Source organism: Phasianus colchicus, chromosome 11 (assembly GCF_987193195.1).
Source record: "Phasianus colchicus chromosome 11, bPhaCol1.hap1.1, whole genome shotgun sequence".
Lineage (NCBI taxonomy): Eukaryota > Metazoa > Chordata > Aves > Galliformes > Phasianidae > Phasianus > Phasianus colchicus.
The window spans coordinates 5,190,019-5,204,759 of NC_143446.1; the positions used below are offsets into that span (position 1 = coordinate 5,190,019).

Genomic DNA, 14,741 nt, shown 5'->3' on the forward strand with positions numbered 1-14,741 from the left:
AGAGGGGCAGGCAAGATTGGAATTAGGGCAGCTGGTGTAGACAAATCTCCAGACTGAAGGCACTGCTTGTCAGAGAAATAAAAATGGCTAAAATACCAAAAGTGAAAGCTATGTGTTGCAACTAGATAATTAATTCATCAGACTCACGCTTTAAGAATTATCTGTTCATCGTGAAAATTCTCACAAGCAGAATGGTGGCTGGTGTGTTTCAGACTGGTGGAGAACCTGCTTAACCATGGCACTGGAGGAAAAGCAGTGTTTAATAGAGCGCTCTGCTGCACTTTGACTTTTTACTACACAGGAGGCCAACCAACAGTATGCTGGGCTGGGGGGTCTTGCAGAACACCTGCATCTATCTGCTCTTGCCACTGCCTTTCCTACTGAGAGAAGGACTGCTGAGCACTTGCACCCCATGCCTGCACATCTGTTCCTGTCCATGAGGTCTGCCGCAGTCAAGAAATTTGGACCTGCACACTACAGCCTCACCAGGACAACACAGGAGGTGGGACAAGAAAATAAACATCCCCCCCCCCACAAAAAGGATTTTTTCAGCTGCTTTTCTAGAACTCAAAGTGATGCTTTTGATTCATAAAGACACAGTCTGCAGTTAGTAGCACTGCCTGGTATCCTGCTTCTTTAACACTCCTGTAGGAAGATGGCAGACTGGGACCTCTGAACAGCCATAGTAACAAGCCTTGATTTTAAATAAAGCTTCATCAATTACCTTTCTGCTGAGACACTGGGGCAAGAGCTGCAGCACCTGAATTCACTGATTTCTAACCCTCAACTGAAGCAAAGCTGAAGCCAATGGGCTGGTGAAACAGTGGTCTTATCCTAAACAGCTATAGAGACGTTGCTACAAAAGCCATTTTTCTCTCTACTGGTTGACAACAGAGACAATGTCATGTGAGTTCCACAGCAGTTTGTCTTACATCTAGGTCTAATGTGATACCTCTGCTGAGGAGCTGAATGCTCCTGTGCTCTGAATTTAATTATCTATGTAGAAAATTGGAGCAGGACGTCATGCTGGGAAAGAGTCTAAGCAATTTAGAGAACATGATTAGAATTGAAAATGCTTATGATAGAAGCATCCAAAATCATAAACTTCAAATTCAAAGTGCTGCCCTTGGAAAAGAGCACTCAAACGTGCAAGTACAAGGGGAGGGCCAGTCCTTGTTCTGCTTTTTAAAAAAGGTTGGGGAGGAAGGGAAGGAACGTGTAAGACAGATCACAAATTTTTATTTCTGGAAATGGGGGAAGGAGCAACTTCAACAGTTTTGAAATCCAAGGAAAAAATTAAACCATCTTTAAAGTTTATTTCATCAGCATTATGTGTTGTATTCATCATCTGCTGCTTTTGGGGCTGTATTGTAAGAAAAAGGATGAGAGTTGCATTTGAGAGAAGGGGATGCATTTAGTGCTGGGTGGTTGGCCAGAGAGCAATGCAAGGGGCAAAACATGGCTGAGGAAAAGGAACCTAGTTGAAGGATGTTGTGTTAGTGCTGTGATATTTCCATGCTCTCCCGGAGGAATTTTCCCTTGCTATGCTGCAGAAATCCCAACAGCAATTCAACAAGAAGAATGCAAATAAGGTCACATCTTCCCTACAGGACTGCAGGATGCCCTGAGAGAAAGCCATGTCCTTGTTCGTCAGGAGTATTAGTTCAGCTACGTGTGCTTTTATTCTAAAATAACTCTATGTTGCTCTTGGGTTTTTTGTTTGTTTTAAGCCTGATTATTTCTGTTCTGCTCTGCTCAGGCCAAAATGGAATTATTACAATTAACTATTAAAATCACACAACGCCACTGTTGGCTGGTTCTCAAGAGAGGAGGGGCTGAGGGTGGCTGGCAGCATTAGAGTTACAACCCAGTGCCAAGGCAATGCATTCAGGTGCACACAATCTCAGGCTTACCTTAGGCTTCTACGCCTGCCAAACCCATGTCATGGTCATGGCTACATTTGGCAGCTACCATCAAAGCAAGCCAGGAGCAGAAGTGAATTGCAGTCAAACAGCCAGTCACAACTTGGTCCCTTCTACTTTAGGAAGTGGTCACAATGAAGAGAAGTCTGAAGTCCATTTAACAGTTCCTACAAACAAAGAGAGTCAATGAGGAAAGCAACAATGAAAAAACTTAACTCTCCAGGAATCTGAGCTGATCAGCTTGGAGCTGTGTGCACTGCAGGAGATGCCAACCAGCTGTAACTGCCACCTCAGTGTCTGCAAGTCTTCCAAACTACCACAAAGTAACCAGTTTTCTGGTCAGTCATCAGAGCAAGACAGAACGTTCCAGGGTTTATATTCTAAATGTTCTCTTTATATTTTTTCTTCTCCTTTCACAGCTTCTGACACTATTCGGGCTCATAAATCAGAGAAAAGAAAGAAAGAAAAAAAAGTACATACACTCTATATGGGCACTTTGTGCCTCTTGGTGTCTCTTCCTGGACCTGAATGCCATGCCTCACTACAGCTCTCATGCACAGAAAGATTAGGCTAAACTGGCCCACTTCTCCCTGCTGCAACATGATCTGCTGTCGAGGGAGCAATGGTCCAGAATGGACAATAGTAATTACTGCACTACCTTCAGATCATCACCTGTGGCTCCATTAATTCTTCATATCCTCGCATGTAACCACGGTGACAGTGCAGTGGCTGTGATAGAGGCAGGTGTAATTCAGTTCTCCTCCAGGCAGACTAAGCAGCCCTTCAGGACATGATGACAAGGAAGAAGAGCATCAGTCAAGATTATCTTCATGACAAGTGGCACTGCGGCACTGCCTGAGTCTGTCTGAAATAAGACAGATAAGAAAGGCATTTTTTTCTAGCTACATGCAGCTTTTCCTATTTTTTTCCCTCAGTTTATATCTACCTCACTTCATCTCTTCTTGTGAAGTAAAAATAAAAAGTGAGAGGGAGAGATCAGAAGGATCAGAAAACAAAGAGGAATTAAAGAGGGTAAGGCTAAACACGTTAGTCACTCTGTAGAGCTTAGTCTTCTTACCAAGTTGATCTAAGTATTGTCATTTTTTATGCCTCCTCTGCTCACAAACAAGTTGAGACCATTCTTTCCTGCTGACATTTTATGGACACTGAGAAATTTTCTTTTATTTTCTAAGAAATCCGATTTATTTTCAGTACTGCAGGCCTGTATTGTTGCCTTTTGTTCCATTTTCTGACCAAACACTTGGGTCATTAGCTCTAGCATTCTTGCAGCTCAAGAGCTTGCCTTAAAACAGCATTATTTACCAAGTAGGTTACAGCAAAGGGAATGAATAATCCCCACTTGCCAACCCCATGCTGGATAGACATGTACATAATTTGAACACACGCATGGTTAGTGTGGGAGAACTGACACTGTTCACAATTTTTTAGTTAATACCTGATAGTATTTTTCATGGTTTGTAAATGGTCTCACATTAAGATTAGTGGCAAATAGTTAGTTATCATTTTAAATGTCAAGCAGGCTGAAATAATCTGGTGAGTTATTTGTGAGTCATAAGTACATGGTGGTGCTAAATGCGTCCAACACTGCCTAAGAGAAGGACAAGATGAATGAGGCATTGTCACAGAGACAAAAATTAATGTGTTTTGCCAGCAATGGTGCTTTAGTCTTATTAGAATATCTGCCTTACATGACTTCAGAGATAAGCAGCTAAGAAGTGCTGATAAACATTTTAAAGGAACATAAGTAGAAAATGGCAAAAGGAACACACAGTTCCTTCTTCACCTGACTGTGCCCTGCAGAGCCTAGCTGTGGTCAGGACTGTGCACCCCGCTATCCCTGTGGCTGGCAGCACGGGGAAGGCAGCAGTTTCTCCTCCTCTGTTACCGGGCTGGCACTTCCAAATGAGACCTTTTGGAAGACAAATTACAACGACACAAAAAGGGTCGTTTCTGAGTGTATGAGTACTTCTCCCAAGTGGATGTCTGAGGGTTTCAATGGGGCAAATAGGCTAGACAGCAGGCATCCAGGGCCCAAAAAAAAAGGAGGAGCAGAAAAGTGGGTTTCCAGGCTGGGAGTTTTGGCTACACATAGGAGTCTGTTTCTTTGTAAACCAGCCTTTCCAAAGAGCATTCCCTTCAGAGCAGCACAAGGTGTGATCAGCATCAGTGGGATGCAGCAGCACATGGTTGGTCCTGAGGTCCTGGTGTTGCCAGAGCAGTTCCTTCTGCTGGGACTGTGCCTCCCCAGGCAGCATGCTGTGGGTTTCTGTGGGAGCTTTTCAACTGAAATGTCTGTCCCAGAGCACCCAAATTCCAAATCAGGGAGCAGCAAAGTATTTGCTTGTGTGTATAAAGCTACCTGGTATTGTGGGAATTGAAGCAGCTGCCCTGAAATGACTGAGGAGCATTTTGATAAAGATCTTCTATGAGTAAAATGATAAATCTCTCTCTGGATATGAGCCAGAGCGTCAGATTCTGTTAGGGAATTATTTGTAGGTCATTTCAGTTCACTGCACTGCACTGCAAACACTGCACTGAATGAATGACCAAAATAATTAATCCAAACATTGGAGAGAAACACCAGCTCTCACTGTAGGCAACTAACTTTGCCCTAAAAGTGACAGAGCTCAGCATTTTTAACCTGCTCTTTACCAACTGTCATACATCAGCAACACACGACCTTTAGTGCTGATCTTTGCACAGGATTACCCCTAGTCTAGGGGCGATGGGGCTGACCTTTCCCAGCCTGGTTTCTCTTGCTGTTAACAGGCTGTATTGGGACAGAACTTGCCTGTCAGCATTCCCTTCAAAATTACTCAATTAGACTTGGATTCTGAAGAAAAAAACATTCCACTTCAACCCTTTCATACTAGTCAGACAAAATAAATCACTCCTTTTATTCCATTTTTCACTGAAGTCACTGAACTTCCAAAAACCGACCCTAGTGATGGATTGAGCCCAACATCCCATCCTGAGATCAGGAAGTCCAGGCTGGGAAGAAGCTCAGAAGGAAAAGTTGTTTTGTACGTAGCTGAGTCTTCAGTCACAATTCACTCGTGGGAGAGCTCTGCATGGCTATCACTGCACTCACAGTCACAGCTGGGTTTGTGCTCACCACATGTTTATTCCATCATCCCTGTTGAATTGCTTTGTTTCTATTATTAGGTTGCCTCATCACTGCCACAATTCAGCAGTGTTATGTAGCACAGCTCACACACGAAGGTAAGACTGCCAGTAACTGAGCTCTGACAATACTGTGTTTTATTTCTTCCAATGCCTCAAGTTAGCCAAGCTCATGCTTGCCAGGTGGTTCCTCAGGAGCTTCTGCAGCACCTGTAAAGCCACTGGGGTAACAATACCAAAGCAAAACACACAGACAGTCCTCTTACAGAGAAAAAAGTGGGAAAAAAAAAAAACAAAAACATGTCAACTTGATGCTTTTTCAGGTCAAATGGGCTATATGTATTCTTTTTTCTTACAAGAGTAATGGGTTAGAAAAGAAGGCGTGTTTCCAACTCAGCTAAATAAATGAGTGAGTAAACAGAGTACTGGCAATCTGAGGCAATAAGTGAAGTAACAGAAAACATTCACTTTGAAGTGAGAAAACAAAGAAAGCAAGCTATCAATCAGCTTATAAAACTGTTAACAAAGATTTATTACAAATCTGTAGTCTCTAAGTCAATCTGTTAGTCTTTTTTTCTTCTTTTTATAGACTTTGTGAGGGAAAGCAAAGAAAACTAGAGTGCACTGTGATAAGTATTTTGGCCCCTAACCACTGACGTATGGAAATTGTATGGGCTTTTTTGGTGAAAACAAAAGACATAAATTCAAGCATCTGCAATTAAGTAGTAAAATGTGAGCTTATTAACAAACAGTATAATAAAACAAGTCTAGAGAATACTAAGGGATCAATCTACCTGCTTTTGCTGTCAGGGAATTAATTATAATTAATTACAATCATTCAAAGTTGTACAACTGTCAGCACGAGACATTGTGTATGTTGCTTTTAAGTTGTTCGCTTTTTTAACAAAAAAAGCACCCACAAATATGCTCAGAAAAGTTTATTTCTTAGTTCTTTACACTCTGTGTATTACTTAACTTTAAATATTTGATGAGATGGTTTATTTTCTGCTCCTAATTTTCCTTTGTAACTCTCACTGTCTTCTCCAGAGGCTTCTGGCCGGCTCATTTTGTATTTCCACACTTGGCTTTGATTTTCTTTATCTCAGAAAATGAATTCCCCAAGATTATGAAACTAGGACTAGTGGATGGGGGTCATTTTATTTACTGATGGCTTTTCAGGAAATAATTTCATTTTTTCAGAGACAAGTGATTGCTGTAGGAATAGTGTCATTAGCAGCTTGCATTAGCATACAAATGCAAATCAAAAGAGCACCTCTGAACCATCACATTGCTATCAGAACATCAGCCCATCGCTAAGCTCCTTTTAGCACCCAGGGGAGAAATCACATAGCGTGGCTCATTGGGCTTTTTGTTTTCACTTTTCCTAGCACTGTTACTAGCACAGTTCCCTAGCACAGAGGTGTGGGCACTGAGGCTCGCTCCTTGGGCACGTGTGCAGGCTGCCAGCAGCTCCAAGGGCCATGGCGTCAGCACGGGGTTGGGAGGCATGGGGAGCAGAGCGTGGCCCATGCTACATTAACCAGGGAAGTTTGGAAATGTAAAACTCAATGGGCTGTCAGAACAATGTTCCTCCAATGCTCTGCGCAGGCCAGCATTTTGTCAGTGTAAGTACAAATGCCAAAACTGGCTGAGTCTTCAAATGAGCCATGTACATTTTTTTAGTGACTGATGTAAGTAAGAGAAGACAAAAGAAGAAAATTTGGTTTCCTAAAAGTCTGTAAAAAACACATATGCTGGACAGCGGGGTGGCCCAAAGCCTGTAGCTTGTGTCTGAGGGCCAGCTTGTCTCCCCGTGGTCTGAGATGGACAGTCCAGAAGACAGCTTTCACCATTTGAACTGTCCTTGTTGAGAGCCACTTGGCAGAAGCTGCCCTAACAGGCCCTGATGATGTTCTCATGAATTTTATAGGGGGAAATGTATTGCACCTTGTGTGATTGTATTAAGCTCAGTTGGTCATCCATATTTAACTTTCCCGTCATTTCTCATTATTAAAGCTGTTGTCCATATCTGGTCACTGCAGTTTATCATTACTTCCCAGAAGCAGCCTCGAGGGATTTAGCTAGACCAAAACCTCATTATTTTGAGCCTTGTACAAACACAAAGCCAAGAACCGTACTTTTTGAATCACCTCAGCTTTTAAGATAGGGCAAAGGTTCCTTCATCAATCTCTATTTATGTATTGCTGTTATGAATGATAAATCTGAGTTTGAGTTACAGCAGTGATCAGAGGGTTTCTGGGGCCATGTTCCCATCTGTGGGATGAGAGGCTGAGAGGATATCTTAATTTCACAGGCCTGTGCTGCCAGTTGCTGCACTTTACAAGCTTTCCATAATGCCTCCCATGTCTGTGTGAGGAGCATTAACCCACAGCACCTCAACCCAGGCTCAGTGCTGGAAGGCTTCCCTGCCACGTTGGTGTATGTCAGAGGACCTGGGCCCAAAGCTACAATGCAAAACACAAGAATCCATCTCTCTGCCTGTGGCCCCTTTATAGCAGTGTGGAGATTTCACCAATCTGCTTGTTACAGCCAAAGCTACTTACTCTGACAGGATGCAGCCACCCTTTCCCAGCCCAAAACATGATGGTGGACTGCCCAAGCTAATCCATATGACACAGTTTATCAATACATTGCACCCTAAATGAAAAGTACCCTTAACATGGGAAGTGCTCATCATCTGTTTACAAGTGGCCCCACCATCCAGCTTCCAGTTCTGTTCTAGAAACCCTCCCTGTAGTTTTTCTTCTCCCATCAGTCACTTCTATACAACCTTGCAGTTTGCAGGAAAAAGAACTATATTCTTCCCTCAGCATCCCACAGCAAATCTTATAAACCGTGCAAGATTGATGCCAAACATAAGCAGTAAAGGCTCGGTATTACTGCACACCTCCTATGTTTAGGGTAACCTGTCCTTTCTAGGAACATCTCTGAAGTACTCTTGTGGTGACTCAGCTTGAATTAGTGCCTTCTTCCTTCTGAGAATCAATCCGGGAGGAATATCAGTTTGTTCTTCATCTGCTTAGCCTCTGAGTCCGCCTGGCAGACGTTGTTAAAAAGCTTCAAAAATCTAGCCCCTAAATTCAGCAGTTAATAGTGATTAACAGCCTAATTATTATACACAGAGTGTGCAGAAAAAAAAAAAAAAGAAAAAAAAAAAAAAGACTTTAGGAAAGCAGTAGGAATTCTGCTAAAATAGCAAGTATAGCCCATCTAGATGTTAGCCTTCTCCAGAAAGATGGTCTATATGTGGATTCACTGAAAGGTAAAATATGCTCACACCACCAAAGCCCAGTGTAATCACCCTATCCACTCCCTCTCTGAAAAATACACCACAAGGTTTGGTAAGACTAGATAATATCTAAATTTTCTCAAGATAGACAATGGTTTGTTTCTGTGGAAACTGAGAAAGAGAAGCAAAGAAGGAATACCAGAAATAGAAAAAAAGAAAACCTGTTAGAAATAAATTAGGTGCATTTCTCCCATCAAACAAGAAAATATATTCACTAATATTAATGCATTCTAAAAATATTGCTATGACTTTTAGAGTGTTTTATGCTGTCTCCCATCTGTCACACACCTGATTAGACTGTGGTTTTAACATGTTAAATTCAATTTGCCACTGAGCATTAAGTACAATTGCCTTGGGACATGAGAGATTATGTTCAAAGAAACATTATGGGGTTATTAAAAAAATTAACAGGCTAAAGAAAGCCTTTCAAGAGATGAGAGACATCAATCTATGCCCCCTTTTGAGTTCAAGACTTTGATTTTTTTAGAAGAATTCTACTTAATAATAAGAAATAATGTATTCAGACTACGTTTGTTGGCTTTTTTTAGAACTAAAGTTGCTATGAAGAATTGTTGTATTAAAATACATATATAAATTAAATAAGAAATGCAGGCTGGACATACTGAATTTGCAGTTGAACAGCAGCTGGGAACCGCAGCCATTACCCAGCGCCAGGCTGTGCGGTGCTGTGCTCTGTAGGGACCTCAGGCATCAGGCAGTGGCAGCTGTTTCTGTCCATAGCCCAGAGGCTGACAAGACAAGCACTTACAGATTTGCACTGAAACCAACATAACTGCAATTTAGAAGGCACCTGAGGATTTTTTCTTGTGTACGAGAATCTGAGGGCAGTAAGTTGCCCGGGTGACTCACAGCACTGCTGGCACAAACCCTGGCACTGACAGTTTGCAACACACACACTGGGAATGGGATGGGATGTAGCCATGAGAAACACCACTGTGCACAGTTACCCACCTGATGCAGTTCTGTTTTAAGTCAAAGCTGCTTCAGCCCAGAAACAAATGGCATAAAGCTAAAGTTCAGCTCTGTCAAGAGCACTAAATGCATGTCTCCATGCTACCAGCAGTGTTTTCCCTTTAGTGCACTGGCACTGGAGGGGGATGAACATGAGCAGAAGGGATGTCATTTCTTACCTGTAGAGTCTTCTCTGGAGAGCCACCATTCATCTCCATAGCACAGTATGTGCTTTGGGAATTAGAGATCTTGTGTTGCTTTTCTCTGTCTGTGCCAGACTTGCTGTTACAGCTATTACCACTTGTTTGTTGTTTTGCTTGTTTTGTCTTTTTTTCTAGTAGGAGTGCTTGGCCATGTTTTTAATAACGAGTGTGGAGAATAAAATTTAGCTGGTATAAACTTCCCTATGAAACAAAAATCGAAGCCATAAGAAACAAGGACTAATTCTTGCTGCCGAGAAATGGCTCCTGTATTTCTGATGTGCAGAGCTATCATCTTACAGCATGTTAACAGCACCTGAACAGCTCACGGGCATTTGCTGGCCTCTGCAGAAATATCAAACATGGGCTATGAGACCTTCTCTCTCTGTGGACTTGTTGCCTGCAGATTTCTCTCCACTTCCCTTGTTTTTGTCTCTGCCTCTGATTCTTTCAGCAACACCTCTGCTGCCATCAAGCTTGCTTAGCTAGTCATCATCGCTCTGAAATTTCTTCTTACTGTGATTTTTGGGCATGTGGAGGCCACGTGCAGCACCAATCAGCACAGCACAAAGTGAGGAATCTCTGATTCACAAGTACAGGAGAAACATTTGGAAGAAATACAAAATATATATTCACCCTTAGAAAAAAAAAATGTTTACAAAATACAAGACCAATATTTGTGTGCCTCACAGATCATAAAGAGATTATAAGCTTGCAAGATAAAAGAGGAAAGTAATAGCGTTGCCTGTTAAATTTTTGCACAGAGCATAGCTCATTGGTTTTCCTTTGCTCTAATTGAATGTTAATTATGCTTATGAGTGAATTGTTCATTATCACTGATATTTTATCACAGAACTATCAAAATCTGTAGGAATCCTGGAATGTTTTCACTCAAGTTTGTACTGATTAAAAACTATGTGTGTATTTATAGGACTCAAAATTAGTGCACTAATGAGCAAACAGAGAGCTAAATTTGCTAAAGAAAACTATTAGGCAGCAGGATCGGTTGGCTGATTTTAAATTAGAAGAACGCACCCTAACATAAATGTTTGCTTTTCTGGTATCTCACTTGACACAATTCCCATTCTTACAACTATTTATGAAAGAAACTACAATACTCTCCTGAAATAACATGCTTTTTGGTGAAAGGTTTTTAGAAAGATGGCATCAAATGCGGATATGTTATCACCTGGTCTCACCTCTCCATACCAGGAAGAGTTCACCTTCTGGTTAGAATTCCTTTCGGATACATCATATATTGCCTGTAATAGTGTAAGCATGAAACGAATTGAATTTTGAGGTCAAGGAACACCTCTGAGGAAGGTAAAATGCCCCCTAATTGCACACTGCAAAAGTGAAAGGAATGTCATAGGACTCGGGAACAATGCACTAGCAGCTGCCTGCAGCCCTGGGTCCTGCAATCCTGGCAAACAAGCAAGAGTGGGTTGAACAGCATGACCTGCACAGCCCACTGACTGCCCTGGCAGCCTCCCTTCACCACAAAAGCAGTGCCCACTGACGTACTCAGGCAGCCCACCCCAAACATCTGTGGGTGGAACAACTGCAGAGAAGAGAGAACTGACTGGCTGTGTTACCACCAGCTCTCTTAGGTCTCAGAAGAACCTTGAGATTGTATTTCACCTACGAATCATAGAAAAACAGACTTTGCTATCTTCCTAAAACCTGCTGTGCTTGGAAATGGAGTCGCAATGGATGTCAAAGAGACCCCAGCATTTGAAGTGTGTTCTGACACAGCAGTGGAACAACTGCTGCTTTAGATTGTTTTTTTGCAACTGATTATCCTTTACATTTTAAAAAGTCATAGAAGAAAGTGTGCTAAAAGCCCAGCTGCCCTTTCCAGGAAAAATGTATGCAATGTTGACACAATGGGTTTGATTTACAGCTAAAAAACAATTAAGCCCAACTTTGGACATTTGTTTTGTCCCCATCTTCCCTCCTTTGTGCCTCAGTGCCTCCAGTAAATGCTTACAAACAAAACGGGATGGGTTGTCATGGATAAGAAACTCAACTATTAAGCAGATAAAATTAGACTGGCACACATATTCACTAGTGTGTTACCATTAGCAGAAGTTACCAACCTTGTCTGTGTTGAGTTTTAACCTGCAGGTATCTACTGATGGCACATCCAAATAAATGAGCTGCAGAGTCATTAAGGGTAACAATCTTACAAGCACTTACTACTTGTGCAGCTAACTACACAAACTTACAGCAAATGTTCCTATTTCTCAAGGACTAATGGTCATCTTGAGAACTGAGAACAGCAGGGAATGTTTAAATTTCCTGCATTCTCAAGTACACAGCCTTTCATATATTCTGCAAGAAAAAGAAAAAAATCCTACTTTTACCTACTTTTAGCTCTAGTTCTAATACCTCATGTCAATCAAACTGATAACAATTCAATGACCAAGATCAACTCTTAAGCAAATGCTGGCTCTGATTCCTTGTTATACTGAACTAAATAGCAATGTTTAGCTATGCTGTTATTTCACATGCCTTAAACATCTAACAGTGTGGATATAGGCAAAGTAATTGCACACTTTTGTGTTCCTTACACCAAATGCTGTAGAACATCTCGCTTGCCTTTATTTTGCAGTATGCCAGAGATCTGACAAGGAGGCTGAAAACTCCAGATTGCTTCCGTTAGTCAGTGCTACATACTGATTATCAAGAAACTTAATTTGCCATTTGAAGGTTTTGGTGTAGTGATGCCAAAGACGTAGGAAGAAGTGCTGCTGCATTTGTGTGACTAGGTTCTCAACACCTTTCCTGCTATAAGAGCAAGAATTTTGGTCTACATTCTTAAAAGAGAACAGAAATGATCCATGTCTGTTCTCCCAAAGCTCTGTGCATCCACCAGGCATCTTGATTTAAATTATAATTATTCAAGAGCTAAGAATGGCAGTTTTTATAATTAAAAATAAAAGCCAGTTTGATACAGAAGAATGTGTATTAATTTGTATTTTTTACTAATTCTTACAACATGCATGAGTGATTTTTATTTTTGAAGTCAAAATTACAAAGGTTTTCCTATGCAAATATTTCCTCTCAACACTACAAATTAATTCGAATGAAAATATTGCAATTAAATTATTGCAGATGACATGGTTTTTTTAGATGAGCTAGTGGTGAATAAAAAAAAGTATCTATTGAGAATCAGGGTAGCTCTCGATCCACATTAACACAATGCTAAGTTAATGATTTCAGATACAAAGGAACTCTCTGCTTGCTAAACCCACCACTGTAAAATGACAGGTGACAATGCTTTCCTGTCTGGTTTTCCTCCTTTTTTGAGAGGCATGTGTGTGAAAAAAAAGGATTGTGCCCTGTGTTTAAATAGTTAAGCCACTCTTCCATCAACAAAGTTAAATTATTAGGGCCTTTTTTATTATTGTGGTGTTGTGTGTTGGTTTTTTTTTTTTAGGGAATGTGCTTAGCTTTGCAGTACTCCCCGCTATGCACAGCATGAACCATTGATGTCAGATCTGGCAATAGATGTTCTTTACAGTTTTTAGAAAAATGAAAACCTGCCATCAGCAAAGCAGACTTGGTTGCTATTACTCTGTGGGCTCAGCCACCTGCTGGGTGAGCCCAGGCACGTGCACAGGGCCAGCAGCCACGGGAGCCTCGCTCTACACATGCAGGCAGAATGTGGTCCTCTGACACCCCAGCCACAAGCTTTGCTAAGGCCTTTCCTGGCCAGTCACTGCATGCTGCCACAGCTATCCAGGCACCTGAGCCAGTGGACCAGAACCAGCTAGGGATGAGGTTCTCTAATAGCATTTCCAAGTCTTTCTATTTGTAGTCAGCTTATTTACAGCATTATCTCTTGCTGTTTGATAGCAGCACAAATAACTTCCTTAATGCTAATGGTACCAACAATCCCTGATCATGCTAAGCACTACACAGACCTGGAGCAGCAGAATTCATTTTGAACAGCTTAAAATACAAATGGATGACACTGACAACGGCAGGGCAATGGGCCTGGGCTGTGATCTGTCCAAGCCTTAAATGGCAGCAAAAGGATCAGAAGCAGAGCTAATTTCAGAAGAATTAAGCAAGGCAACATCATAATGAACTAACACTGTTGCAAGGGAGCCCAGGCTGCCACAAATACCTCTGCAGGGCTGTGCCCACTGTCCTGACATACACCCAAAGGAGAAAAGGACTTCAAGAATGCAGGCTGTCAGTAACACTTTTGGTGCCAACAGAGCACACAAGGAAACAAAGCTGCCTCTTCCAATCTTCAGAGGAAAACTGGACAAAATGCAGAGCAATCTTCTTTAATTAGAAATAATTCAACCGAAGGAAACTGTAACACTATGTTGTTTGCATCATCTCTAGGTGAAAGATTGTTTTTATGAATGAGTAACATTTCCTCAGTGTTAGTGCTAGACAGGAAGATCCTTGAACAAACTTTCCTCCTACTCTTTCATTTCTTTCCTCTTTTCCAAGTTGTTTCTTGAGAGACAGTGCTCCACTGTTTGTATTTAACTGTCATCATCTGCCCACAAAGCTGATTATTGCTTCTTACATCTTTTTCATTTATCAGAGGAAAAATTCTGGCCTTGAATGGGATAATTTTTGGTTGAACTGCTTTTCCTTGTTCCACCCTCAGAAACTCTGCTTAGTACCTTTGCATTTTTTCAGGTTTCAGCTTTGTCAAGAGAAAAGTTGTCACAAACTTCTAAACTAAACGCTGCCTCTTTCTTTCCTCTCCCTAATCACGTTTTTCCTTAAGCTTCTTTTCTTTGAATAAGATATTTTGTATCTGCAGACATTGCTCTGTTAGATGGTGTTGGAAAGTGAGAATATACTTTTTCATTAACATTTTCATAATGCTCTTTATTTCTAATTGAAAGTCCCATCTTTCCATTACAACTGAAGGCTACCAGATAGTTTTGGTCCCCACACATATTCACAGCCTGATAGAGAGAAAAAATATTCACAGTGAGCACTGTTAAGGTCACTGCATATGCACGCAGCACTCTCCACATGCCACTGCAACTAACAATACAGCTAGTCACCTGAAAGAAACAGATCCTAAGCCACTTTCCCACTGGTCACAATGTACATTGCCAAAATTGCCAATGTATCTCCACAAGTTCCTATTAAACTAGGTCTTGAAGAGGTTTTTTGTACGTATGCAATTTGCACACACATATTCCTCACATA

The 14,741-nt window shown here is 41.4% G+C and overlaps 1 long non-coding RNA gene across 1 annotated transcript in view; it reads right to left on the minus strand.

Annotated features, from left to right (window-relative positions):
* LOC149916409 (uncharacterized) overlaps nt 1–14,741 on the minus strand; it is a 106,758-nt gene that overhangs the window by 21,865 nt on the left and 70,152 nt on the right. The window contains exon 2 of the long non-coding RNA XR_016470074.1: nt 1,914–2,089. This is a non-coding gene — a long non-coding RNA (uncharacterized LOC149916409). The remainder of the gene's footprint in view (nt 1–1,913; nt 2,090–14,741) is intronic.